Source organism: Phalaenopsis equestris, unplaced genomic scaffold (genome assembly GCF_001263595.1).
Source record: "Phalaenopsis equestris unplaced genomic scaffold, ASM126359v1 Scaffold001244, whole genome shotgun sequence".
Taxonomy (NCBI): domain Eukaryota; kingdom Viridiplantae; phylum Streptophyta; class Magnoliopsida; order Asparagales; family Orchidaceae; genus Phalaenopsis; species Phalaenopsis equestris.
Genome location: NW_018165683.1, coordinates 200,135 through 207,299, shown reverse-complemented (window position 1 = coordinate 207,299; position 7,165 = coordinate 200,135).

Here is a 7,165-nt window from a genome sequence, read left to right as displayed (position 1 = left end):
TCATCAAAGACATTGTTATATTGTGCACATAAGCAGTTATCAGGGATCAAAATCTACCAAGAAATCTCCACGAAAAGGTTTTCCCTAGACTTCAAAATCGAGAACTCGAGAGGAAGAAGATGACGGCGGGAGTAAAAATGGTCATTTTCGGAGTTATTTTTCACCTTTAACCATTTGCGAACCAGTTTTCGTGAACTGATGCTTAAACGTGGATAAGAGGCGCTTAGGCGTCTACCTCTCGGGTTCCTCTGCACTTAAGCTCGAGAATGTGGCGCTTAGGTGCCAATGCATGAGTTTTAATATTTTTGAATTTAAGTGAAATGCACTATTAGCCTAAGTATATCCCCCCTAAATGGTCTTAATGGTCTTATAACACTTAAATGACTATTTTCCTCTCCCTTAACTCGCCTCTCTCTCAAAATTCTTCAATATAACTAATTTGATTCAAGGCTAAAATAACATAAATTTTCACACAAACAAACACATAAATTCATTTACAAACTAGTACAAGTACATGTAACACTCAATTCTCATTCCAAATAGTTTTGGATGAGAAAATTTTCCTAGATACAAACACTTAACAAACTTATACAATTAAACACAAAAAAGACATAAAACTAAAAATAAGATTTAACACTAACACATAAAAACAACAACTCCTAACAAACAAACTCTAACATTGAACTTAATTCCATTCTTCATTTGTTGGGACAAATTCTTGTCTTTCATTAGTCTCTCCTTGGGCATTCAGAATATAGAGTTGATAAAACGGACGGTGGTGACGAGCTCTGATACAATCTTCTTCAATTCATTTTTTCGTAAGATACATCACCTTATCCACTTCTTCTATATAATTAGCATGGCTAAATTGCATTTTTAATTACCAACCAATATGCTCTAGATGTGCATTAACTTCATTTACCTTTGTCTGAAGTAAAGTCATGCTAGTCTCAATTTTGTTGATTTTCTCCATTATTCATTCAATACTAACGGCTAAGAAACCGTTATACATCTGTTGTGCACTCTGACTAATGAATTTTTTCCTCATGGCCTCTTCCTTCTTCCTCAAATCCATCTCTCATGAAGACATTTTCTTAAAATTTTTCTTTCTCTTATACTTTAGGGCTAAAAATAATTTTAGGGTGAAATTTCATTACAGAACCCTTCTATTTATAGGACTAAATATTTCCAATAACTCTTAGACACATCCTAAAACTGTTATGGCACGTTTAATTTAATGAATTGGTGGTTAAAGCTTCTAAAAATTGAATTTTAGCACATAATTTTTAACATCCGCACTTAAGCACTGAATTTTGGCGCTTAAGCACCAGTGCTCAATTTTACACTAGTCAACTTAACGTCTAAATTATCATTCTAGGATGTCTATATCACAAAATAAAGTCTTAAAATCATTACTAACATATAATAGTCTAAAAAATACAACCTTAAAATTTCTTAATCACACACAATCAACAATCAAAGCAAAAACACACTTATAACTATGGGTTGCCTCCCACGAAGCTCTTTATCTTCCTCTATATCTAGCAAAATGAAATCAACAAAAAAGATAAAGATCATTAATTTCACTAGGAAATCTTCTATAACTCCTTTTGGGTATGTTATCAAACTATCTACTAACTGTAGAGTTACAGTAGTAGGGGTTATATCTCCTAATCCCAATCTTTTAAATATTGATAATGGCATAAGGTAAATGATATAAGGTTAATGCTTGCAGCTAAATCACATAAAGCTTTCCCATCAAAATTGTCTCCTATTGCACATGGAATAGTAAAGCTACCATGATCTTTAATTTTTTCAGGAAGCTTTTTATGAATTATAACACCACACTTCTCACTAAGTGCAACAGTTTCATTATCTTCAAACTTCCTTTTCTAGTAGAGAATGTCCTTCATAAACTTTACAAAGCTTGGAATTTTTTCTAAGAATTTAGCAAATGGAATATTAACTGTAAGCTTCTTAAAAGTTTCCTAAAAGTTTGAAAATTGCTTATGCATCTTCTATTGATGAAGTCTTTGAGAAAATGGAGGTGGAGTTTTTTTCCAAATCAAATTTCAGTGGAGAAATAGGTCTTTCAGAATCTTTTGAAGCGTCCTTATTTGATTCTTCAATTTCTTCTCTCTCTACTTCAATTTCTTTTTGAACCCTACCTTCTAACTCTCTTCTACTTCTAAGTTGAACGGCTTTTACTTGCTCTTTATTCTAGCCTTTCGGATTTGTTTCAGTATTACTAGGAAGTGTTCCGTGGGATCTATTACTTAATGAATTTGTAATTTGTCCAAGTTGATTCTCAATATTTCTAATTGTAGCTCATTGACTTTGCAACTGATTTCCCATTTGTAACACCCCTTCTTCTCCTTTATTGTGGATTGCTATTGAAATCTGGAGGATAAGTAGATCTATAATTATTATTCCCTTGGTTGTTTTAGTTTCCCAATGTGTTTACTTGATTTTTCCCTCATTGCTAATTATTACCACCCATAGTATTATTCCAATTGAAGTTGGGATGGTTCTTCCAACCTGGGTTATAATAATTTGAATATAGGTTATTCTGCTTGTTATTTATGGCATTCAAAGTTTTTAATGATGCTTAAGAATCTACCATTTGGCATAATAAATTCTCTTCAATCATAGAAATTGGTCGAGAAAAATTAATTTCAGATTGGTCTACCTTCCTTGAAATTGCAGCAACTTGATTTGCTAACATAGCAAATGCATCAAATTCATGAATATTGGCTACTTTCTTTGGATTTACGACCCTTTCAGAAAGCTGATTAAAATTATTAGTAGTCATTTCTTCAATTAATGCATAAGCGTCATAAAATGGTTTTGATATCAATGAACCACCAGCAACGATATCGTTAGTAGATCTAAGAGACCTAGCTAATCCATTATAAAAAGTTTGAATTATTAACCAATCTGGTATAGCATGGTGTGGACACTTTCTTAAAAGTTCTTTAAATTTTTCCCATGCTTCATAAATAGATTCCCCTTCAAACTGATTTAAAGATGTAATATCATTTCTAAGATTCGCAGTTCTTAACGGTGGAAAATAGTTAACAACGAATTTTTGTGTTACATCATCCGAAGTTCTGATAGATCGAGGTGCTAACAAATTTGTCATTTAAAGTCAAACTCCAATATCCAAGGTCATGTTAAATTAATTTTAAAAATATAGTTAATTAAGGACAAATAAAATTTAATTTACTTCTTTTTAAAAGAAATTTTTCTTTTCCTCCAAACTTGCATTTTTAAATATTTTACACTTAATTCCATAAAATGTAGTAGGAAGAAAAGTAAAAGTTGAATCTACTAACTACTACAACATCCTATCAAATGTATATATATTCATAATCGGGATAGAATGACTGTAGGAGAAAGTAAATCTAGCCTAAAACATGCTTGCAATAATATTATATTAAAAGAAAGTATATTAGCTTTAAAATCTCTTTTTCTTCCTACCCCCAAACTTGATTTTAACATGTATAGCATTTAGTGCAAGAAATATAAGTAGGAAGAAAAATAGTTTAGAAATTCTATCTACCACAAATGTCTATAAAAAATATCTACAGTTATTTATCAGGATAGAAAACATGTAGTAGAAACTAAATTTAAACTAAACATCTAAGAATGAAGTTAACTAAACAAAAGTCTAACTAGCATAACATGTATCAGCATTGGAATAAAAAAATGTTCTTCAAGTCTTATAAAATTGTAACACAAACACAAACAAACAAACAAGATAAATAATAACAATTCTTCCTCCATCTCATCGCATCTTACTAAATTACTTCCAATTTCTAATAGAATCACTACACAGATATATTGGGTACTTATAAATGATTTTATAGATTCTAATCCCAAAGGTAAGATTATCTCTGATATATTGGTTCTTGAGCACCAACCCTTGGTATCGCCATATCCCATTAATTAAGCACCTCTAACAGTTATAAGGATAGTGTATTATCATCCACATGTTACTCATCAAATAGGTTCATGACTCCTATCAAATGAAAATAAAGTCAGAGAAAGGAAGTAACAAAATTAAGATGGAATTTTCATTGTTAGAATTCATGATGTCTCTTATAAAACTCAAGTCTGGGTGAGACCCGAGTTGTAATGGACTCGTCAATCCAACTACTATAAGAGAACATACAAGTATAACCATAATAAGAAGTTCAGAAATCACTTCCCTCATGATACACAAAAAATAAATCGAACCACTAACAATCCAAACATCTACCAAACATCAATCAAACTAATAAATGCACACTAAAACAAACACAAAACAACACTAAAAATCATAACTCTTAAGCACACTAAATCAAACCACACTGATAATTATCGGTTGCCTCCCATAAAGCGCTTTGTTATTAGCCCGATAAATGATTTCACCTGGATTAAAATTCCAATTAAGTAATTCTTGATCAATCACCCACTCTTTTCCAGATCTAGGGATTCCTACAAAGGCCTCAAATTTAAAAAAAATTTTCAGCTCTTCCTTTTTAAATTGATTCATATCCTTGTGCCTCATATTTCCTTCTATATCCAATATTCTTCTAGTAATCACCTGGATTTAAATTCCAATTAAGTAATCCTTGATCAATCACCCACTCTTTTCCAGATCTAGGGATTCCTACAAAGGCCTCAAATTTAAAAAAAATTTTCAGCTCTTCCTTTTTAAATTGATTCATATCCTTGTGCCTCATATTTCCTTCTAGATCCAATATTCTTCTAGTAATTTTCTTAATTTTCATATTAATATCATCCTTGAAATTTATAAGAAATGGATCTTTATATGATACTTCATCATCTTCCAAATTTTGGATTAGATTCTCTCTAGATAATTTAGATTTTAAATCAAATTCTTCTAGGTTACTCTTGTCTCTCAAGTTATCTTCTAATTCTTCCTCTTGGTACTGAGTAAATGGTAGAGGTGGTTTTTCTATATATCTTTCTAATTCCTCAAGAATTTCTTATATTGGTCTTTCAATATCCTTATCCTCATCTCTCAGCTCAAAGTTCTTTTGAAACATGTCCTTGAATTCTCTTCTAAATATTAGTTCAATAACTTTATATTGCTCATCATTCATTTCTTTAGAATTTATCTCAGGGTCACTAGGTAAAATCTCTGGGGGTAAATGTTAATTGCATTAATGATCTGCCCCAACATTAGAATCTCATTCATTTTGTATGTATACCATGGAATATGCCATTCAGTGGCTTTGAATAACTCTTTCATAGGAGATCTTTTACTGATTTCATCATTCAATTCAGTTTCATCTTGTGATTGAGTTGAATATGAAGATATAAAGACTGGTGGTGTAGATGAATTCTCTAAATAGGTAGGCTTTAAAATTATATGTGGTATATTCATTTTAAGTTCATGAGATTTTTCAACAGATAGAATTAAATGTTCACTATTTTGGTCACGTCCATCCTTTCACACCTCTTCTGAACATACATACAGCCTTCTTTAAACAACATTTTAAACTCACCATGAAAATCCATTTCAATCTCATCTGTTAACTTACTCTCAAAACTTTTTTGGAAATGGTCTTTATTTAGATAATCAATTTCGTCCATAAAAAAAAATCATTATCTTTTCTCTCAACTGGATACTGCATAGCCTTTAAAACATCGAAAGTGACTTCTTGGTCATTAATATTCATAGTCAACTTTCCATTTTGCACATCTATCATAGCTTGTCTAGTAACAAGAAAAGGTTTCCCCAAAATAATGGGATATTCTTTATATTCCTCCATATCTAATACAATAAAGTCCATAAGAAAGATAAATTTATCCACTTTAACAAGCACATCTTCTATAACCCCTTTTGGATAAATGATAGATCGATCTGCTAACGGAAGGGTTATAGTAGTGGGAGAAATATTGGCTAACCCTAACCTTTTAAATATAGATAGAGGCATCACATTAATGCTCGATACTAAATCACATAAAGCTTTTCCACATAATCTTTCTCCAAATACACAAGTAATTTTTAAGCTGGAAGAATCTTTAAGTTTCTTAGGAAGTTTTTCTGAAATATAGTGTTGCACTCCTCACTTAATGCAACTGTCACGTAATCCCCAAATTTCTTTTTCTTATTTAATATCTCCTTCATTAACTTTTCATAACTTGGCATCTGTTTCAAAGCTTAAACAAAAGTAATATTTATCATTAACTTCTTAAGTATGTCCATGAACTTTGAAAACTGTTGATCCAACTCATGTTATTTTAGTTTTTGAGAAAATGGAGGTGGTCTTTCTAAATTGAATTTAGTTGGAGATATTATTTTTTATAGATCCTTAGAAACATGTTCTTTGGGTCTTTTATTTTTCTTTGTTTCTCTCACAACTCCTTTCTCTTTTCTGACCACATTCTCTATCTCTCTTCTACTTCTTAATTTGATAGCTTCTATTTGTTCATTATTGTTCTCTTTAGGGTTGATCTCAGTGTTATCAGGAATTGATCCTTTGGGTCTATTGCTAAGTGAATTACCAATTTGTCCAAGTTGGTTGTCTATGTTTCTAATTGTAGCATTTTGACTATGCAACTGGTTTCATATTTGCAATACCACATGTTCTATAGGCATATTCTTATCCTCAAATTGTCAATCATTGTTAGAGTCTAGTGAATATGAAGGTATATATTTTGTGTTCCCCTGATTATTCCAACTTCCATTAGGATTTGCATGATTATTTTCCCATTGTTGGTTTCCACCCGAAGTAGTATGAAACCAGTTAAAATTAGGATGGTTCTTCCAACCTGGGTTTTAAAAGTTAGAATATGGGTTATTTATGGTATTTAAAGTCTCATTTGATAAGTTAGAATCAATCATATACCCCAATGAACTTTCCTCACTTACTAGATTAAATTGAGGTTGGTTCATTCCAAATTGGTCCAACTTCCTTGATATTGGAGCAACCTGAGATGTAAGAATTGCAATTGCATCTATATCATAAACACTAGCTACCTTTTTAGGATTTACCCATGTAGAGGGCCATTGAAATTCATTTGTAGCCATTTCTTTAATTAACGCATATGCTTCATCAAATAATTTTGACATTAATGATCCACCAGCGACAGCGTCAATTATAAACCTAAGGGATTCTACTAACCCATTGTAAAAAGTTTGAATGATTAA